General features: G+C 42.7%; 1 pseudogene; it reads left to right on the top strand.

Annotated features, from left to right (window-relative positions):
• Window positions 1–1,894: 1,894 nt before the first annotated feature.
• LOC121506712 lies at window positions 1,895–3,295 on the top strand (annotated as a pseudogene).
• Window positions 3,296–21,704: the final 18,409 nt, after the last annotated feature.

Genomic DNA, 21,704 nt, shown 5'->3' with positions numbered 1-21,704 from the left:
CAAGGTCTACCGTTCCTCACATTCTGCAGAGAGCAGCCGGTCAGGCCTGCAGCTCCTGAAGTGTTTCTGCGACAATAGAAGAAGAAAAGCTGCAGCCTGAAGGTTACAGCGCCGAGCGTCTGACCTCAAAAGCTGCTGATTCAAATTCCACAGAACATCCTTGAAGAGAAAGATGGAGAAAGTGAAGAAGGATCTGGGACTTTAAACAAAACAGAGAGCAGGATGAGAGAACGGTGGTTCAGAACTGAATATCTGTGAGGAGAGCGTTCAAAGAAAACCAAGGTTCTGCAGATTTTCAGGATTAAGATGAACTAAACTAGACTAAAACAATCATAATCTTCGTTGAACAGAGGTGGATGTTGGCATATAGGACAAAAAGAGACACAGGTCACAAAAAGTTACATCACTTTTGGATCATATATCGTAGCCACTCATACATTTCTTCCTCTAGATCATTTCTGGTGCTAGTGACTAATGCTATCCAACATGTTGTCTGTTTTATATCCCACAATGCATTGTGGCTGGGCTGTGACGACCAATGGCAAGCTGTTCAGTGTTGCATCATACTTTGTCAAACTGTGCATGTTAATCTTCAAGGACACTACCTGAACACTTCAAAATGGAGAGCAAGAGAGATGTGGTCCTCAGAGTCTGTGATGTGGCCCCTAGAGTCTGTGATGTGGTCCTCAAAGTCTGTGATGTGGTCCTCAAAGTCTATTTGGTCCTCAGAGTCTGTGATGTGGTCCTCAAAGTCTATTTGGTCCTCAGAGTCTGTGATGTGGTCCTCAGAGTCTGTGATGTTGTCCTCAGAGTCTGTGATGTGATCCTCAAAGTCTATTTGGTCCTCAGAGTCTGTAATGTGGTCCTCAGAGTCTGTGAAGTGGTCCTAAAGGTCTATTTGGTCCTCAGAGTCTGTGATGTGGTCCTCAGAGTCTGTGATGTGATCCTCAAAGTCTATCTGGTCCTCAGAGTCTGTGATGTGGTCCTCAAAGTGTGTGATGTGGTCCTAAAGGTCTATTTGGTCCTCAGAGTCTGTTATTTGGTCCTCAGAGTCTGTGATGTGGCCCCTAGAGTCTGTGATGTGGTCCCCAAAGTCTGTGATGTGGTCCTCAAAGTCTATTTGGTCCTCAGAGTCTGTGATGTGGTCCTCAAAGTCTGTGATGTGGTCCTCAAAGTCTATTTGGTCCTCAGAGTCTGTGATGTGGTCCTCAAAGTCTGTTATTTGGTCCTCAGAGTCTGTGATGTGGTCCTCAGGGTCTGTTATTTGGTCCTCAGAGTCTGTGATGTGGTCCTCAGAGTCTGTGAAGTGGTCCTCAAGGTCTGTGATGTGGTCCCCAGAGTCTGTGATGTTGTCCTCAAAGTCTGTGATGTGGTCCCCAGAGTCTGTGATGTGGTCCTCAAAGTCTGTTATTTGGTCCTCAGAGTCTGTGATGTGGTCCTCAGAGTCTGTGATGTGGTCCTCAGAGTCTGTGATGTGGTCCCCAGAGTCTGTGATGTGGTCCTCAGAGTCTGTGATGTGGTCCTCAGAGTCTGTGATGTGGTCCTCAAAGTCTGTTATTTGGTCCTCAGAGTCTGTGATGTGGTCCTCAGAGTCTATGATGTGGCCCCTAGAGTCTGTGATGTGGCCACAGTCCAGTTTTTTGTGTTCAGACTTCATGGTTCTTTTAGTTTGTACTGTCCCAAATGCCACTGTCTTGGATTGTTCTTTATTTAAACTTGAACTCCTGCAACAATCGCGCCATAAAACTGTGACTAAGAGCAATAACGTCCCACTCACTAACCTTTTACAAGCTTGTGAGGGTTGAAGTCCTCAGTGGAATGCATATAAACCAGATACAACCTGCTATCAGGTCTTTAAAGGTGTGTTTGCTGTTTCCAGATTCACTCAGACTAGATGGCGTCCAGATCAGAGGAGGATCTCTGCTGTCCGGTCTGTACGGAGGTCTTCAGAGATCCTGTTGTTCTGTCCTGTAGCCACAGCTTCTGTAAAGTCTGTCTGCAGAGCTGGTGGAGGGAGAGACCGGCACGAGAGTGTCCAGTCTGTAAGAGAAGATCTTCAAAAGCAGAACCACCGTGTAACCTGGTGTTAAAGAACCTGTGTGAGGCCTTCTTACTGGAGAGAGATCAGAGACCTGGAGAGGAGCTCTGCCATCTGCACGCTGAGAAACTCAAACTCTTCTGCCTGGACCATCAGGAGCCAGTATGTGTCATCTGCAGAGATTCAGAGCAACACACCGACCACAGATTCAGACCCATCGATGAAGCTGCTTGACAACACAAGAAGAAACTTCAAGAAGCTCTGGAGCCCTTGAAGGAGAAGTTGAGGGTTTTTAAAGAAGTTAAAGTGAAGTTTGATCAAACAGCAGAACACATGGAGGTCCAGGCCCGGCACACAGAGAGGCAGATTAAGGAGCAGTTTAAGAGGCTTCATGAGTTTCTAGCAGAGGAAGAGGAGGCCAGGCTGCGTGCACTGAGGGAGGAAGAGGAACAGAAGAGACAGAGGATGAAGGAGCAGATGGAGGCTCTGAGAGTACAGATCGCAGATCTTTCACAAACAGTCAGAGCCACAGAGGACCAGCTGACGGCCCAAGACGTCTCCTTCCTGAAAAACTACAAGGCTGCGGATGAAAGAGTCCAGCAGCGCCCCTTGATGGGGGATCCACAGCTGCCCTCTGGAGCTCTGATAGACCAAGCCAAACACCTGGGCAACCTGGGCTTCAACATCTGGACCAAGATGAAGGACCTGGTCTCCTACACTCCTGTCATTCTAGACCCAAACACCGCTAATCAGTACCTCATCCTGTCTGAGGATCTGACCAGTTTTAGAGCGATAGAGGGGGAGCGGCAGCTTCCTGATAATCCAGAGAGGTTTGATGATCTCCTATTTGTCCTGGGCTCTGAGAGCTTTAACTCAGGAACTCAGAGCTGGGATGTGGAGGTTGGAGACAGTACATTCTGGTTACTGGGTTTGTTTCCAGAGTCTGTTCAGAGGAAGGGGATCATAGACTTGGATCTGAGACTAGAGTTATTATGGGGATTGGGGTTCAATGAAGATAAATATGCAGCATTCTCACCATCAGCTCCGCCCACTTTTCCCTCAGTGCAGAAGCTCCAGAAGATCCAAGTGAATCTGGACTGGGACAGAGGGGAGCTGTCGTTCTCGGATCCTGATACTAACACACACATACACACCTTTACACACACTTTCACTGAGAGGATGTTACCATACTTTTTTTCCATCCAGAAACTGAAGATTTTACCACAGAAGGTCAGTGTGACACCACAGCTCTCATAGATGTTTATCAGATTTTAAGTGTGTTGACTATCACAGATGCAGGCTTTAGGACTGAGCCAGGAGAACAAGCTGGATGCCCCTCTCCTCTTTAGTCCACAGGACACGCCGTCTGTGGTTTCATCTGACCGCAGAACAGTTTTCCATGTTTCCTCACTCCATATTAAATGAGCTCTGGTCCAGAGAAGACGGACCACGCTGTTTCTGGATCCTGTCCAGATATGGCTTCTTCTCTCCAATGATTCCACAATTTTTTGGCCTCACTTTTTCACAGATGGTGAACCTATGCCCATCTTTACTCCTGAGAGACCCTGCCTCTCTAAAATGTTCCTTTTATACCCAGTCGTGTGACTGACCTGTTGATAATTAACCTAGTAGGTGTCCAGCCGTTTTCCATTAGTACCACTTACTTTTCCAGCCTGTTGTTTCCCCGTCCCTACTTTTTTGAGATGTGTTGCTGCCATCAGTGATGTGTTGTTTCTGTTCTGTTGTAAATCAAATATGGGTTTAAGAGATCTGACATTGATTTCTGTTCTTTTTTACACACAGCAACCCAAACATTTTGGACTAGGGTTGTAGAATCTTATTGGAAATAGAATGATCTGTAATTGTGATTTTCTTTGGCCATGTTTGAGTTAGAGATGTTAAAGCTCCTCCTGATATTCTGGTCTAGATAAAGAACTGTCGTTCTCTACAGCTCAGTAGCTCCTCTGTGTTTTCTGATGAATGTTGTGTGAAATAAAAGCTTCCTGCTGCAGCACGCAGCACACTGATGTTTTCATGTCAGCTCTGTAAAATCTCACATGTTGGTTTTCCCCTCTGTCAAATGGATGGCGTCCATTATTCTGCTCCCTTTGCTGCTAGGATTGACCTTTCTCAGGTGAAATGTTATTCTGTTGTGGCTGCATGTTTCTGTTCAGCTCCATTTGTCCAGGCTCAAGGAGACGATCCATCACTCCACACACGTGTCCCGCTCACATGACGCCTGCTGAGATGACCGAAGAGACAATTCCCCACAAACATAAACCCCCTCTCTGATGGCTGCGACTGAGGACGGGGGTCAGATATTTATTTCTGTTATTTCCTCTGAGTCTATCCATCTCTGAGATAAACTGACAGTAGGGGAGGAGTGGAGGTGTGTCCGTGTTTATCTGCACATGCTGGGGTTAGTCTGTTAGCTCATTTAAACATTAACTCAGGGCGTGGTGAGGCACTCTGGTAATTTGTCCAACCTTATATTAAAGCTACAACTATACAAGAATAAAAGACACTAACGCAGTGATACTCAACCTGTGGCTATTTTATGTCTTAATTTAAAATATTATTCCCCCAGAAAACCTTAATAAAGGAAACTATGACCTCAGAGTTATCCATTATAAGTCGCATTAATCAGTTTAAATCCCCACATTAATACAGTTGGCTTTCATCTTCAACCTTTATTTTTTCTATTTTTCCATTACCCTTCTTTGCATTTTTTTTTGCCAATTTTTTCAACTTTTTTAATTTTATTTATCAGGACAGTGCACATCAATCATCATTTTTGCAATACACCTCAATGTAAATATGCCTGATTTAGCACAATAGCTAAATTTCATCTGTTGTCCTGAGGCAGATAATTATAAAAACAGCAAAAAACAGATTAACCCTTTAGAAGCCAGCGTAGTAGTTGAAATATATGTGAAAAAATCAAAAAGAATTTTCTTTTTTTTAGGATTATTGCACTTTTAAGCTATTTAGTTAAGAGCCTTATTATTAAAACTTGGGATATAAGGGTTATATTGATGTAAAGCAAAAAAAAATACTCCCAAAAATGGCACTACAGTATGCAAAAATGTAAGAATATGTCCTGGCGGATTGCACAATTGTAGGTTTTAAAGGGTTAAAATAACAGCACAATTTACAAGACAGTACACACAAAAACACACCATCATATGTAGTTTTTCTTTATTGGCAGTTGTAAATCTGGTCTTACTGCTGTTATTAACATGTGGCTGTTCTGGGAAGGAGGGGCTGGGGTGGAGGAAGGTTGTAAAAGTAAATATGGCAGCATGAGTGTGATTAGCCAAAATCATCTGGCTGTCAGCTGTTGAGGCCTGCATGAAATCAGCTGATCTCAGTTAGATAGCCGTGCTTGAGTCCGTGCCTGTATGCTCGTTTAACTCCAGCGTGTTTAAACAGGCAGTTTTGTGTAGATATGGATTTGGTGTGCCGTGACATTCTGGCTGGATCTGAGGTGAGCCTTCGGCAAAACTAGGTTGAAAAGCCCTGCTGTACGTAACCAGGTCTTAGCCTGTTGATGGCTAAGCTGTTAGATGTGAGTGGATCAGCGCTGACTCTTAAACTTGAATCTTGGTCTGAGCTCTGGCTGACAGCTTCATTATCCGTCTCTGCATGTTGACTGTATTCACTATAATTCCACCTTCTGTTCCACGGCCCCCTCTGTGGCCTGTAGTCCATCACGGCGCTGCTTGGTAACCACGCTTCCATCTGTGTTTTGGCCCTGACTTATGAAGCACGCTGCCCGCTGCTATTTCCTGTGTTGCTCGTAACCGTTCTGAGAGCTATTTGTCATAACAAGTTCACCTTCGGTGGAGGAAAAAGGAGGGAAAAAGGACGTCAAAGAAATAAATGATTGCCACTTTGATCCCAGCTGGCCACCAATCTTCGCCTCGACACCTTTAGAAACGCCGCGGCACAGAGAGGCCTCAGAAAGCCATACATTTCAAATGAAACCGTCATTGTTCCCTGAGATTGATACGTCTTGTCGGTGGAAATACAAGAAAGCTTGATGTACCCGTCAGAAATGGGCCGAAAAATAAATGATGGAGAACAGAAACACAAGTTTAAGAATTATCTTTGAGTGCAGAGCGGAGCAGAAGCTGTGTTGGAGTGCCTCTGGGTCTGATCTCTGTGAGCGAGGAGGAAAATTAATCCCCACACTGTGTTTACAGCTCTGCTGTGCTCCAGATACACCCGCAGACCTCTGCAGGGTCTCAGACTAGAAGAAAGGAACAATACTCCTACCATCAGGAGGATTCAGGTACACCACACACAGGGTGTTACTATTACAGGGAGGCAGAGTCTATCTATGAAGATAGATCTATTTTAATGTCAGACTTTAAATCTGCTGATGCTAACTCTCTGAGGTCACCACAGAATCTAAGGCTAGCTAAACTCAAGGTTGTTCTTAACAGTTTTAGCTGATTCCTAACATTCTATTCCCCTAAACACACACTAGCAAGGCTGTGCATGAGGGGGGGTAGAGGGGAGAGCTTTCTGGGGCCCCGCCTAATGAGGGGGTCAGGAAAATCCTGGTCTATGGGACAGTAAATCTGTGATAAGCTGAATGATGATCACTCTTATAAAAGAAAATAATAATAGTAACTGTGCTGTAGAAATTAAATCTTTGTCTCTGAACAGAATGGCCTTTGTTTTGGTGTTAACAGCGTGGATGAACTACAGCTTTAGTAAAGTAATGTTAGACTTCAGCGCTTCACCATGATGTGAGGAAACATCAGGATGTCAGAAAAACCTGAGACTACTTCATTTCGTGCTTCCTGGACTCCATCCATCCATTTTCTTCTTTATCCGAGGTCGGGTCGCAGGGAAGCCCAGACTTCCCTCTCCCCAGCCACTTCGTCCAGCTCTTCCCGGGGATCCCAGGACGTTCCCAGGCCGGCTGAGAGAAATAGTCTCCTCAGCGTATCCTGGGTCTTCCCCGGGGCTTCCTCCCAGTGGGACCTACCTCACCAGGGAGACATCTAGGAGGCATCCGGACCAAATCCCCGAGCCACCTCATCGGGCTCAACGTGGAGGAGCAGCGGCTCTACTCCGAGTCTTTCCTGGACTCATCTATCCATTACAGGGGTATGTTTCACCTTTATCTGGGAAAGCTCCAGTACACAGTGTCTGGGAAGGGCAAAAACTTCCTGAAAGGTGATTGGACGAACATTCGTGACTGGCCAATCAGAGCATAAAGACAAAATGAGGTAGAAGCAGCTGCTCGTCTACCAACCGTGGAGTTTGTTGTTGGATAAAATGTATGCTGCTGCTGCTGCTGTGCTTTAGCTCCATCCTGATTGGTCAGCTCTTTTCTCAGACATGGCACAAACGTTTCAGATCGAAGCTTTGAGAGATGGACGTGTCTGATGACAGACATGGAATCTGTACAATCCATCTGCCTCAGTTATCCTTGGAGAGGACACATCAACAAGCTCCTCCCTCTCCTGCGTCAGTGGCGTGTGAATATGTATGACTACGTATGATTGGCTGATGATGACATCTGATTCTCCATGTTTGTGCGTAGGTGTGACCTTCAGTGTCATGGCACTTTGAGTCACATGACTTTACCATATAAAGCTAAATTAAACATATTAAATAGATTCTGTGAGCTGGAGTTTCTTAGACTGGACTGGTTCCTGAGCCGATCACTACCACTAAACTAACTCTTGCTGATGCCTTCATGTTCCACTGTAACTTTAGCTGTTATTTTTGACATTTTTTACAAGTGCATTTAGAGATGTACATTCAAAAAAGGTTTACAGAAACACACGCAGCCAATAAAATGTAAAGGAAACAGGAAAATAGATCACTAAATAAATAAAGTAATAATTAAAAAAAATAGATAAAATACATTTTTAAATAAATGAATGAAGAAAAGTGAAATAAATAAAATTTAAATAAAAAATAAAAACGAATAATAGAAAATACACAAATTAAGATGTAATGAAATTGTTTTAAACAAATAAAAACCTGAAAATAAATTATATCAAAAATGAATAAATAAAATAGAAAATAATTAAAAATAAAATAAAGCAAAACAATTAAAAAAAAATTAATAAATCAAAAGAAATGTAAACAAGTTTCAGATTGTTTTAATCAAATAAAAACTTTATACTAGCAGTGAAAGACTGTTAGAGAAAGTTTCTGTGTTTATGTTTAATGTCAGATTTTGTTGTTTTTTCTTAAAGTTTGTGGTTCTTTGGTGTTTTAAATTTGATTTTTCGGGGGTTAAACTGACTGAGGTGGAGGGTCAGATGTGGCCTGACTCAGATTCATCAGAAGAAGGTTTCAGAGGAACATCTCTGCCTGAAGTTCCTGAACGGTTGAGATGATCAGGAACAAACGGACGCCCTCCCTGTCACAGGAAACAGGAACAGGTCCGTTTATAGTCCCAGCAGCATCCAGCTGACTGCAGCGCTGTGTCTTTAAGACTCTAAATGAAAGAATGAAGAGTCGTATTTCCACCCAGAGCCTTCAGCTAAACGCTCGCTATCAAAGAAAACAAGAGAACATAAAGGAGGAGAGGAAACAGATGAACTTGATTTGACTCATTGTTTAGCATGCAAACAAACACCTCCCCCCGCAGCAAAGCAAACAATGCTAATGACTTTTTATTCCAAATATTCTCCCAGCCAAGTCTGTGAGCCTCCTCGGAGCTGTTGACACAGCTGAGCGTCTCCCTGCAGAGTCTGAAGCCGTGAAAGGTTTTAGTGATGCTGCTGCTCCGACACGTTCACAGACAATCAGATCCTGTTAACATGGAGGAGGAACAATTAGACCTGGTTATTTATGAGAGCGCCATGAAAGGCCTGCTTAGAGAGGACGGGGGGGTTCTCAGTGTTTAAAGCAGTGGTTCTCAACGTGGGGGTCGGGACCCCATTTGGGCTTGCGAGACACTTAGAGGGGGTCGCCAGATGCCTTAAAGGGATACTTCAACATTTTGGCAAATTCATCCATTGCCATAATCCCTTTAGTCTAAGTAATGGGTTTGTTACCTTCAGTTGTCAGTGCAAGCTATTTTTAGATCACCTCAGCCGAGTTCGGACCTGCTGTGCCAACTTAATAATAACGTATAATTATGTAACATTACGACACATGAAGCAAATACTCTGAACTGTTTCTTGAGTAAACCCCTGGGTGGAGTGACACAGTGCAGCAGCCGTGTCTGGAGTGTAGTTCCAGCTTTGCATTTAGCTTTAAAACATCTCTGTCTCCTAATGTTGCATGATTATTTCATAGCGTGGTGAATGTGCAGGTCACAGCTTGTCCACCAGAGCGTTTTGGAGTTGTTGGATTGTGTATTTGATGAGTTTGATGAGGGAAAGCCGGAATACCGTCTGCTTACATTGAGTTGGCACAGCAGGTCCGAACTCGGCAGCGCCGATCTAAAAATAGCTTGCACTGAAAACTAAAGGCAACGAACCTATTACTAAAACTATAAGAATTATGGCAATGGACAAATTTGCCAAAATGTTGAGGTATCCCTTTAAAAAGACAAAGGATATTTTAAAAATGAACATTTTTCCACCCAATTTTGTCACTATTATTTTCCACCCACTTTTATCAATTTTCTCTTTCATATTTTGCTCATTTTAACCTATTTTTTTTCATTTCTAATCCGTTTCCAAGACTTTTTTCTGACTATTTTTCCCACTTCCAATCCAATTCTTGCTGCTGACTGCCTGTTGTTGTCTCTGTTGACCCGTTATTATGGATATTAAACCATTTTTACCTCTTTTTGCCCATTTTAATTTCATTTGACTATTTGTTATGCCCATTTTTGCCATTTTTATCCACTTCTGCAAAGTTCTCTGCCTCAGTTAAACCATTTCTATTTTTTATTGCTGCCTCTCTGATGTATTTTTTTGCAGCCTAACCCTTTTCTTCTCTTTTAAAATCCTATTTCACAGCCTTTTCCACAATTTTTTTGCCATTTTAACCCATTTGAGCTATTTTTAATCCATTTTAATTCTGTTTTTAAGAAAAAAAACGATGCAGATTTTGAAGAAGACTATCCACTAGGGCTGGGACGATTCACTTTTCTCCCGATTCAATTTTTTACGATTTTTTAGGTGCCGATTCGATTTAAATTGCGATTCTACGATATTGCCGATTTTTGCAATATTTAGTTAGCTTTTTAAACACCAGTGAAAAAGATGAATGATAATGATGCCTACAGACTATATCAGGAAAAATACACATCACATGTGTATAACCATACATCACAAAATATGTCTAACTAGAGAATACAAAATAGTTATAAAATGGTCAAGTGCAGGATTTCTCAGTTTATTCACAATAATTTAGTATCAATTTCACAGAATTTGACACAGACTGAGCTAAATACTGAATATGAAGTGCATAAAGTCTATACATATGTGTGTAGTATATATATGTAGAACTTATTATGTAATTTTAAGTTAATATCAGTTTAACAATGTAGAATTAAGCTATTTAAAAAATATATAGTCCTACATCATCTCGCATTTTACCTATCTTTGTTCAATCTGAAGATGAGGATTTTCCCCATTTGTTGCACTGAATTAAAATGCTGCCGTGATTTTTTTTTTTTTTTAAGAAAAGGGGAATAAATTATTATAGAGTGAATGTACTCCAATCCTTTATATTTCATATTTTATCAGTTTTTTGTCATCACATAATGTGTTTGTGGAGGGCATGGTGTGACAGGCCAGTATTTCTTTCTTGTGTTACCGAAGCCGTCATTCTTAACAGCATGGTTGCGTGAGTAGAGACCAGCGGTAGCTTCAACGGGCTTGTTTGTTGACGTTAGCCGTTAGCTGTAGCGCTAACGCGATGATGCCAAACTAGTAGATTCGTCGTGTTGTCTCAGTATTTTACTCTGGCGTGGCATATCTTGCAAACGACTGTCTAACTCCTGTCTAAGTTTGTGCTCTTTGATGTTTTGGAGCCAAAGTAAGTCCACACATCCACTATGAATGCAGCAGAAGTCGCTCTGCTGGGTAGGTACAAGCAACCGGCTCACGCAGACCGGAAGTCTCGTGTGATCTCGTTGTCTCAAGAGAGAAGAGGCAAGAGTCAACTGCCAGCTAGCGATGCCTGCCGCCAACTAGCGGTCAGGGTGTGAAATTACACCACAAACTACCGCACCAACAAAGTGAATAATTAGCTAATTAAAAATCGATACTGCATTTTAAAATATCGATACAATATCACGCCAGGAAGTATCGCGATATTTCAGTGTATCGATTTTTTGTCCCACCCCTACTATCCACTAAAAGATATTTATTGCTTTGTTAAGAATTGTTTTTATTCAGGTTTAATATAAAATGCAGTTATTGCATCTTAACCGTAGCATGAACCATGATTTTGCTGACCTAGTTTGGCTGGGCCCAGGAAAGCTCTCTCCTTCACCCCCTTACAGACGTCCTTGTCTCCACATGACTATTCTAACGTTCATGACTGTGTTTAACCAGCGTCGGGTACAGCGGGGGTCCCCGGTTTCTGGTACCTTTATTTTGGGGCTGTGGGCTGAAAAGGTTGAGAACCCCTGTTTAAAAGAACAGACGTCTATATGATCTCTGTGTGTTTGTCTGTAACTCCACCATCAGTCACACCAAAGATAGAGACCAGCACTTTGGATTGAGGACTCTATTACTCTTACTCTATTAGACAGTGAACTGCTGTTTTAGTTTCATGAATGAATTTCACATAATGATGAAGAAAAGCGGTTAAAAGTAGCCTTCTTGGTTGATGCTGTGAGCAAACCCAGTCCTTCTCTATCTCCAATGGCAAATCTTCCATTTTAAATCAATTCTCTCAACGTTTTCAGCCCAGGACCCCCAAAATAAAGGTGCCAGAGACCAGGGACCCCCACTGGACCTGAAGCTGGTTAACACAGCCATGAACATTCAGGAATAGTCATGTGGAGACAAGGCTGCTAATAAGAGGGGATAAAGGGGGAGGTTTTTGGGATCCAGCCAAACTGGGGGCCAGCAAAATCCTGGTCCATTGGGAAGTTAAGCTCAAAATGATTAAAACATATTTAAAATGGGTAAAAGATGTTGCTTAAGTTAGAGAATAATGGAAAAAAAATGGTGGAAAAGGTGTTGAAATTGGATTTTTAAAGAACATAAATGGGTTAAAAGTGGCAAAAATTAGACAAAAGTGGCCAAAAATGGATTAAATTGGCAAGAACAGGTACAAAAAGTGGTAAAAGTGGGTTAAAAGTGGCTGAAATGGTTTACAGTGCAAAAACTGAGGAAAAGAAGGTGGACTGGGATGAAAAATTGATATAAACTGGCAAAAATAAGTTAATTGTGGTTAAAATGGGCAAAAAGGGATGTAAAAAAGTGGATAATAGTGCCAATAATGAGGCAACAACAGGCAGAAAGTGGAAAGAATTGGTTTAGAAGTGACAAAATCAGGCAGAAAAAAGTGGTGGAAAGGGTATAAAATTGAAACAAATGGGTTTAAAGCTGCAAAAATGTGCTAAAATTGGCAACATTGATGTTTAATAGTGTTGAAAAGGGCTTAAATATTGGTCAAATTGGTGTAAAGTTGCAACAGTGTAATTTTAAAAATATTCTTAGTTTTTTAAGGCATCTGGAGACCCCCTCTCAGTGTCTCGCGACCCCAATGGGGTCCCAACTCCAAGGTTGAGAACCACTGCTCTAGAGGAGATAAGGATATGACTGGAGACACTTCACCCTCAGTGTGTGAGACTTTTTTAAAAAGGAAACTGTTCAACATCCACTGGCTGCCAGTAATCTCAGAGAATCATCACATGGTAGAACTGACTGTTAGATGTTGATATTCCCAATTTTACAAACTGCACCTTTAATAAGTTTAGTACCTTCAGTCTAAAGCACTTAAACATGAATCAGAGCCTGAGGACCAACACAACAAACATCAGGCCTTCATGGTACTGTTGGAACCTCTGAAGTAGCTGTGAAACAGGGATTCATGTTGTTTGTTCTTCCTGTGTGTGTGTGTGTGTGTGTGTGTGTGTGTGTGTGTGTGTGTGTGTGTCAGTGCTTGACCTTGGTGGTTCCTGTTTCCCAGCAGCCTTTGTGTGTAACAATAATCCTTCACTGTCATTCATGGTCAGTGTCAGCTCTCGCTCCTCAAGCCGCTCTAAATTGATTTGTCGCAGCTGAACATAATTGACAATCAGACGGCGAACACAACATCAAAATCCCGCCGCCATCCTCCACATCAGTCACTGCAGACGACCAGGAGAGAGAACAGAAGTTTACGAGTGCAATTATTTTTACTTCTCGTCTGTCAGCTCTCACAGCTTTGAGCGAAACTTCACATTTGTTCCCAAAGAAAGAAACTGTTAGCCATGATGCTAGCAACAATGCTACTGATCCAACACACAGGACCTGATATTATCAGGGTCCATTCTCTGGGTTTATCAGGGTCCATTCTCTGGGTCTATCAGGGTCCATTCTCTGGGTCTATCAGGGTCCATTCTCTGGGTCTATCAGGGTCCATTCTCTGGGTCTATCAGGGTCCATTCTCTGGGTTTATCAGGGTCCATTCTCTGGGTCTATCAGGGTCCATTCTCTGGGTCTATCAGGGTCCATTCTCTGGGTTTATCAGGGTCCATTCTCTGGGTCTATCAGGGTCCATTCTCTGGGTTTATCAGGGTCCATTCTCTGGGTCTATCAGGGTCCATTCTCTGGGTCTATCAGGGTCCATTCTCTGGGTCTATCAGGGTCCATTCTCTGGGTCTATCAGGGTCCATTCTCTGGGTCTATCAGGGTCCATTCTCTGGGTCTACTAGAGTCTTCTCTCTTTGAAACTCTTCTCCATGCTCATATGAAACTAGGTAAAACAGATGTGTCACAGTCACTCTCTGAGGAATCGTGGTAAAGTTGCTGTCATGTATCAGTTGTCGTCACTGATGCTGCATAGATGTGTTTGCATATCTCTTCATCCCCACTGCAGCCAGACAGTGAGATGCTCTGGCACAGCTCCACAAAGACTGAAACAGTGTAAATACGCTAAAAAGGCACCGTCTTATTCATATGAGATGCACAGCAGTGTTAATGCTTCTCTCCGTTGTGTTGTTGGCTCATCACTGCTCAGACCACCAGTGAGCAGAGACCCCTTCCCCTGTAGACTGGCCTTACTGCATTATTCACCTAATGGCATGGACAGCAGCAGCACGGTGTAGGTGGAGTAGATATCACCCACTGTTTGAGAGCTGATGGGGGCGCTGCAGCTTTAAGATGCACAAACTTTACAGAGATCAGCTAACAATGCCACACCAGTCTGACTTATAATCAATGATGTAACTATGGTCTGTAAATATGACTTTAACATCGCTGCTACTGAGCCACATCAGGAGTTTTATATCCATGTGTGGCTCCGGTGAGAGTGTTGTGGTTGTTTTCTAGAGTTTTCCTTCATCCAGGGAGGAACCACCTTTAAGTAAACTCATTAATATTGCCTTTACTGACAGAGTGTCTCTCATTCTGAATGTGGACCGTAAGAAATCGTTGGGAGTGGGCCGGATTCACACAGCTGCTGCTGGTGTGGGTGGGGGAGGATGGCCCGCGGTGGTAGTGGCAGTCATGGTCAGGAATCCAAGCAGGATTGGAACTAAGAAAAGAGTCCCATGTGGGCTGCACGGTGGTGCAGAGGTTAGTGCTGTTGTCTCACAGCATGAAGGATCCTGGTTTTCTTCTTGGTCAGGGTCTTCCTGTACAGAGTTTGCATGTTCTCCCTGTGCGTGTGTGAGTTCTCTCTGGGTACTCTGGCTTCCTCCCACCACCGAAAACATGCTTGTTAGGTTAATTGGTGACTCTAAATTGCCCATAGGTGTGAGTGTGAGTGTGCCTGGTTGTCTGTCTCTATGTCAGCCCTGTGATTGACTGGCGACCAGTCCAGGGTGTACCCCGCCTCTCGTCCAACGACAGCTGGGATAGGCTCCAGCTACCCAAAGACCCCCAACGGGATAAGGATATAGAAGAGTCCCATGCATGGATCTAGTGGCAGATTCAGATGCCATGCCTTAAACCAGATGACTGTCTCTGACCTGGTAGGGGGTGATTTTAGGAAACCATCCTGATGGTTCCCTCCATGTAAACTACTCCCTGCTTTTAACCCTCCCTCTTTAAACTGACTTTATTCCACATTAATATAAATGCAGCTGACACTGAGCCACATCCATTTAAACCTCCTTAATTCTGACCTTGTCATTATCTTTTCCATTTAGCTCACAGTGGGATTTGCATTGTAAAGAGACGTTTTAACCCTTGTTCTTCATATATGTAGAAATATATTCCCTTTAGAGCAGCAGAACCCCGGGGACGGAGCAGAGACGGTCGTTAATAAAAGCCTGAGAGCCGTATTAGTTCTGAGAGGGTTCACTGATGTATGTGGAGGTTAAATATTCAGATGAAGGACATTTCCAGTACAGTACGAGAGTCTGCTTCAGTAAAGAAAACACTACACTGACTTTGACTCTTATAGGGATAGTGTTCTGATTTATGGAGGTGATGAAGACAAAATTAGACGCAATGTTTAATAAAATGCATGAGGACACACATTTTAATGATTTCTTTTGGTAAAGGACGGGTGTATGAGCAGAATAATGTCCCTACATGCGGGCTGTAGTCAGGTTTATATGATCAGTATAGCTAGTATCCCTCCATATGGTCCTTTTTTCCAGATTGAGAGAGCCCACATGGTCCCTTATACACCTTATTCCAAATGATTATGCAAATCTGATTTTAGTGTCATAAACAATACATTTTTTGTGTCTCAGGATCACTGAAATCAGTCTCAGACACCTGTGATCTTTAGTTCTCCAGGTGATCCCAGTTAAAGGAAACTACTGAAGAAGGACGTTCCACATTATTAAGCAGGCCACAGGTTTCAGCAACATGGGAAAGAAAAAGGATCTCTCTGATGAAAAGACTCAGATAGTGTAATGCCTTGGACAAGGAATGAAAATGAGATATTTCAGGAAAACTTCGGCGTGATCATCGTACTGTGAAGAAATTAGTGGCTGATTCAGAGCACAGACGGGTTCCTGCAGATAAAGGCATAATGAGGAAGGTTTCTGACAGAGATTCATCAGATTAAGAGAGCAGATGCTAAAATACCATTACAAAGCAGCAAACAGGTATTTGAAGCTGCTGGTGCCTCTGGAGTCCCACCAACCTCAAGGTGTAGGATCCTCCAGAGGCTTGCAGTCGTGTATAAACCTACTATTCAGCCCCCCCTAACCAATGCTCACAAGCAGAAACGGTTGCAGTGGGCCCAGAAATACATGAAGACTCATTTTCAAACAGTCTTGTTGACTGATGAGTGCCGTGCAACCCTGGATGGTCCAGATGGAGGAGTAGTGGATGGTTGGTGGATGGCCACCATGTCCCAATGAGGCCGGGACGTCAACAAGGAGGGGGCGGAGTCATGTTTGGGCCGGAATCATGAGGAGAGAGCTGATAGGCCCCTTTAGGGTCCCTGAAGGTGTGAAAATGACCTCGGCAAAGTATCTAGAGTTTCTGACTGACCACTTTCTTCCATGGCACAAAAAGAAGAACAGTGCCTTCGGTAGCAAAATTTTCTTCAAGCATGACAATGCTCCATCTCATGCTGCAGAGAATCCCTCTGTGTCATTGGCTGCTATGGGCATAAAAGGAGAGAAACTCATGGTGTGGCCCCCATCCTCCCCTGACCTTTAACCCTGTTGAGAACCTTTGGAGCATCCTCAAGCTAAAGATCTATGAGGGTGGGAGGCAGTTCACATCAAAACAGCAGCTCTGGGAGGATATTCTGACATCCTGCAAAGAAATTCAAGCAGAAACTCTCCAAAAACTCACAAGTTCAATGGATGAAGAATAGTGAAGGTGATATCAGAGAAGGGCTCCTATGTTAACATGGAACTTGGCCTGTTCAGATGTTTCTGATTGAAATAGCTTTGATTTCAGTAAATATGACCTCCTGATGCTGCAGATTCAACACATGACCATGTTCGGTTCTTTACAATCTAAAAAATGTTCTGAAACTCTGTTGTGCAGAATAATGTGGAAGTGTATTTTCATTTTTTATTTTCTAAATTAAATCGTTATCATTGGTAGCTTTGTTCTATGAAATCTGAATTATGCTCTAACAGCTGATGACTTTAAAGTTATAGTGACTGTCGAGACTGTCAGAGAAAAATATCATTTGCATCATATTTTGGATGCAAGTAAAATAATCTCTGCAGCACAGCCCTATGCAGACATGCAGCGAAACGTGAAGTTTTAGTCTGTTCGCCTGTTCTAGTGTTTATATTTTAGACTTTTATCAAGATTCTGTGACCTATCATACCTCATAAAAACAAGTGATCAGGAGAATGAGGTTAGTAAGATGAGAAAAACAGCCAATATTTGCCCATTATTTAATTTATTTTCATTTAATTTTAATTTGATTTTTAATTTAATTTTTAATTTAATTTATTTTTTTAATTTTAATTTGATTTATTTTTTAAATGTAATGTAATTTATTTATTTATTTTAATTTTCTTTAATTTTAATTTATTTATTTTTTAATTTTAATTTAATTTTTACACTTAAATTTAATTTAATTTCTTAAATTTTACTTTAATTTAGTTTTAATTTGTTTTTATCTTAATTTTTTAAATTTAATTTGATTTAATTTTTATAATAATTTAATTTAATTTTTTCATTTTAATTTAATTTAATTTTTAAATCTAATTTAATTTAATTTTTAATTTTATTTTAAGTTAATTTTTAAAATTTAATTCATTTTTTTTTTATTCAATTTAATTTGCACATGTATAAGATTACATAAAATCAAATTAGAAAAGGTATAAAGAAAAATGTGTCAGTAGAGGTCAAGAGGTCATCAGGCTTATACGAGGGACCTCACCTTCCTCTGAGACAGAAAAGAGAACAATCAAGATTTCATTATCACTGGAAAACTGAGTTAGATCAAAGGATTCTGTTTTGCATTTTACTAACATGTATTTTCATGAAGGATTTGCGTTTTTATTAAAATAAATATTTTTTATGTCAGTATTTCTGCTGTCACAGAGCTCTGTTGGTGCTGATGTGATAAACGTGATCATCCTCTCTGAGCTGCCATCTTCCTCTTGTTTCTCCTCACATATAAATATTTGTTCCTTTTCCCGACTGTTTGATTCTAATTACATTCTCTTTGATGAGGTTCAATATTTGGATTCTAACCAGAGGAAATCTGCAGAGAGCAGATTTGTTAAGCGTGCCTCATTAATCTGAACGTCTGTTTGTTCTTAGACAAGGAAAGACCTCAGACAGAGGAGCACGCAGCGTTTTAGCGGAGCTGATGATCAGACAGAATCAACAACACAAACCTCTGCTAAAGTCAGACCTGCAGCTCAGTCCGACAGGATTCAGAGCTCCTTCACTCGTTTCATCCTGATGCTCCAGTCGTTTAAATCCATCTCAATCGTCTCCTCTCAGGGGAATCAGGATCTTAGATGGGCTGGTGGAACACCCACAGACCGTCCCGGGCCGTCACAAACGCCGAGGCTAAGGCCGTCTCATGCCAACTACTTCATCCGTGTTCAAAAGCCTGCAGCCAATCAGAATTCAGTTTTCACCCAGTTGCCAGTAAAACAGGGATCTTCTTGGGCGTTAACTACCTGGAGTGGCGTGCTGGCTGCTCATGGTTGTTTACCCACACCGTTTCCTGTCCCTCCTGTTTTTCTCCACGCTGTCCAGGTAAACCCCAGCATCCCGACTGCAGCTTAACGACGCGATCCATCACCTGGATTGAACCGCAGCTTTGTGCTCTCAACTCCAATCAATCTGAAACGGTTTTAAAGTGGAAGAGGCAGCTTAATTCACAGGCGCCGTCCAACGTGTGGCGCCCTGTTCCTCACTGAAACGATGGGGAGTAAAAATGTTCTGCAACCTGCAGCGTTCACTGCTCAGCTGCAGCCAGGCAGAGGGCTCAGCTTTGAGGGAAAATGATGACCCTAAAATTCTTAAATTATAGCGACACTAACGGCAGCTCAAAGAGAAACCTCAGCATCAAGGATCCAGAGCGCTGAAGCATCACCTCTGATCATTTAGATAAGTGCAGCTGTCTAAACTCAGGCTAACTCTGAGCTACGTAGACGTCCCCTTCACCTACACAACCAGAGAATCTCACATCAACCAGAGACTCACAGAGAGTCTAAGAATAATCATCCAGAGAGCTGCTCATCTCTGCTGACATGCAGCACCTCTATGCTTCGACTCATTAATATCAGAGACTTGAGCACTATTTACACAGGATTCATGCAACCTGAGGACCTCTGATAGTTTAAGACTCGCATCAGCCAGTGCTGTGGCATTTTCATACACAACCCCCATTTCCAAAACAGTTGAGGCACTGTCCAAAATACCAATACAACAGAATGCAGTGATTATGTAATACCAGTGTGGAGCATCCCCTCTTCTTTAACAGTCTGTATACATCTGAGAAGTGAGGAGACCAGCTGATGGAGAGGAATGTTGTCCCATTCTTGTCCGATGTAGGATTCTTCTTTGCTGGATTTTTCATTGTCTAATGCTCCAAATGTTTTCTGTTGGTGAAAGGTCTGGACTGCAGGCAGACCAGTTCAGGACCTGCACTCTCCTCCTGTGAAGTCATGCTGTTGTGAAGGAAGTGGTCTGTGGTTTAGCGTGGTCTTGCTGACAGAGACGTTGTCTGGATGGGAGCATGTGTGTCTCTAAAAGCTCTCTCTACTGTTCAGCATTGATAGTTCCTTTCCAGACGTTAGAGCTGCCCACGCCATAGGCACTAATGCAACCCCATACCATCAGAGGACCAGGCTTTAGACCTGAGCCAGGAGAACCAGCTGGATGCTCCCTCTCCTCTTTAGTCCACAGGAAGATCCGCTGCTTTATATTAGTTTTATTTTGAGGAGAAGACCCCGATAGAGCTAATACAGTGGGATTAATGTTATGATGAAAATAATTAACCCATAGTGACCGCTTTATTTAGACAGATGGAAATTAAAATTATTCTTATTATTGCAACAATATGATCATTAAAACCAATGATCATTTTACTAAGAACTGTGTTTTTTATATGCGACTAACTGGGGCTACTCTGCAAAGACTGTATTTATTATAGTTGTAGTAGTATATCCTTTAGTTATTTAGTTATTTAAGAGACTTGTGAGTATTGTTCAGTGGGAATGTTGGGGGGATAGTGGCGTCCTGGCCTCACTTTGGCCAGGGGGGGTCCTGGATCAACTTGGCCTTCAGTGAGTAGAGTATCTCAGAATCACTGTATGCCATCACTATCATGGACATGACTGTGCTGTAGCAGTGAATACGCTACAGTCTGATTCGCTGTGATTATTCTTGCTTCACTGAGGGCTGCAGAGCGTCCTCCTGGTTGGTGCTGAGACTGAGGTCTTCTTCATGTTCTCTCTGTTCTTCTTGATGGAACATGTATGTAAATCTTAGTATGTTTGTATGTACGGCTGCTCTTTGTCTGTCTGTCTCTGCTGCCCGTCTGCAGAACTCTCTGGAAAAAGAGAACTTTGGTCTCAGGTGTTTGTGGTTAAATGAAGATGAAAAGTAAGAAATGAAGACTCTGTGTATTTAACATTCTGGTGTCATGGAGGATTTTTACACAACCGTGGAGAAAAGCTGTCAGAAGTGTCTTTCCGGTTTTCTGGGCTCACATGTAGTTCAAACCAGCAGGGACACTTTTAACAGCTTTTCTCCCTCGCTGTGTGAACTCATTATTGAGTCTATTTCTACTGAACAGAATCCTCGGTTCAGAACCAGCAGTGGAGACAGGCAGCACGTTTCTACCCTTCATCATTTGTTATTGTTATGACTGAGCGCCCCCTGGTGGTCAGATTTACATACGCTCCATTTAAACAGTAAATATATCTGAGGACAGTTAGACTCTAAAATAAAAACAACTCTAGAGAAAATACTCCACAAACACATGTGGGTCCCTAAACCAGAGTCAGGAACATGTGATCAGCAGGTTTGTGTTTCTGAGGTGCAGCTGTAGGGGTGAGACAGACCCTCCTCCTCCTCCTCCTCCTCACCTTCCTCTTTATCTCCCGCTAGCTGTCCTTGGCCTGTAGTTGAGATTCAGAGCCTCTTTCCTGAAAAGCTCGTCTGTCTCTGCTGTTTCTCTCCTCTGGGTCATTGATCCTCAGAGACCGTCCCATTACTGCGTCGGGGCGCCACACTGAGACGAAGAGGTGAGGGAGGAAATAGAGAGAGGCAGAGAAAGAGGAGGAGAGCACCTGTAAGAAACGAAAAACTTTACATTTAAATCCTTCCACACTCTCTGCAGGCGTCTCTGTTAGTCATAAACCGGGGCAGACCAGACCCCCCCCCCCCAGTGCTGATGTTCCACTTCCTTCTTTGGGAAATAGAGAGGAGGCAGGTTTGGCAGACAGAGGACGGATGTTTGCTCTGGAAAATGACAGAGACCAGGAGACCCCGCTGCTGCACGCGCCCAGGATTAGACTAGGAGACACGGGAGAGACCACGTCAGGGTCCCTGCTGCTGGGATGGGTTTATTTCTGAGGGGCAGTCCTCGCTAACCCAGCTCTGAGTGAATGAGGCGCTGCTTGAATGAAGACTAAAGGAGGAGAGCGTTACATAATAAATGGGACACAGACTGT

This window comes from Cheilinus undulatus, linkage group 3 (assembly GCF_018320785.1).
Source record: "Cheilinus undulatus linkage group 3, ASM1832078v1, whole genome shotgun sequence".
NCBI lineage: Eukaryota > Metazoa > Chordata > Actinopteri > Labriformes > Labridae > Cheilinus > Cheilinus undulatus.
The sequence above is the reverse complement of the archived record's forward strand: the minus strand, read 5'-3'. Positions and strand labels throughout refer to the sequence as shown.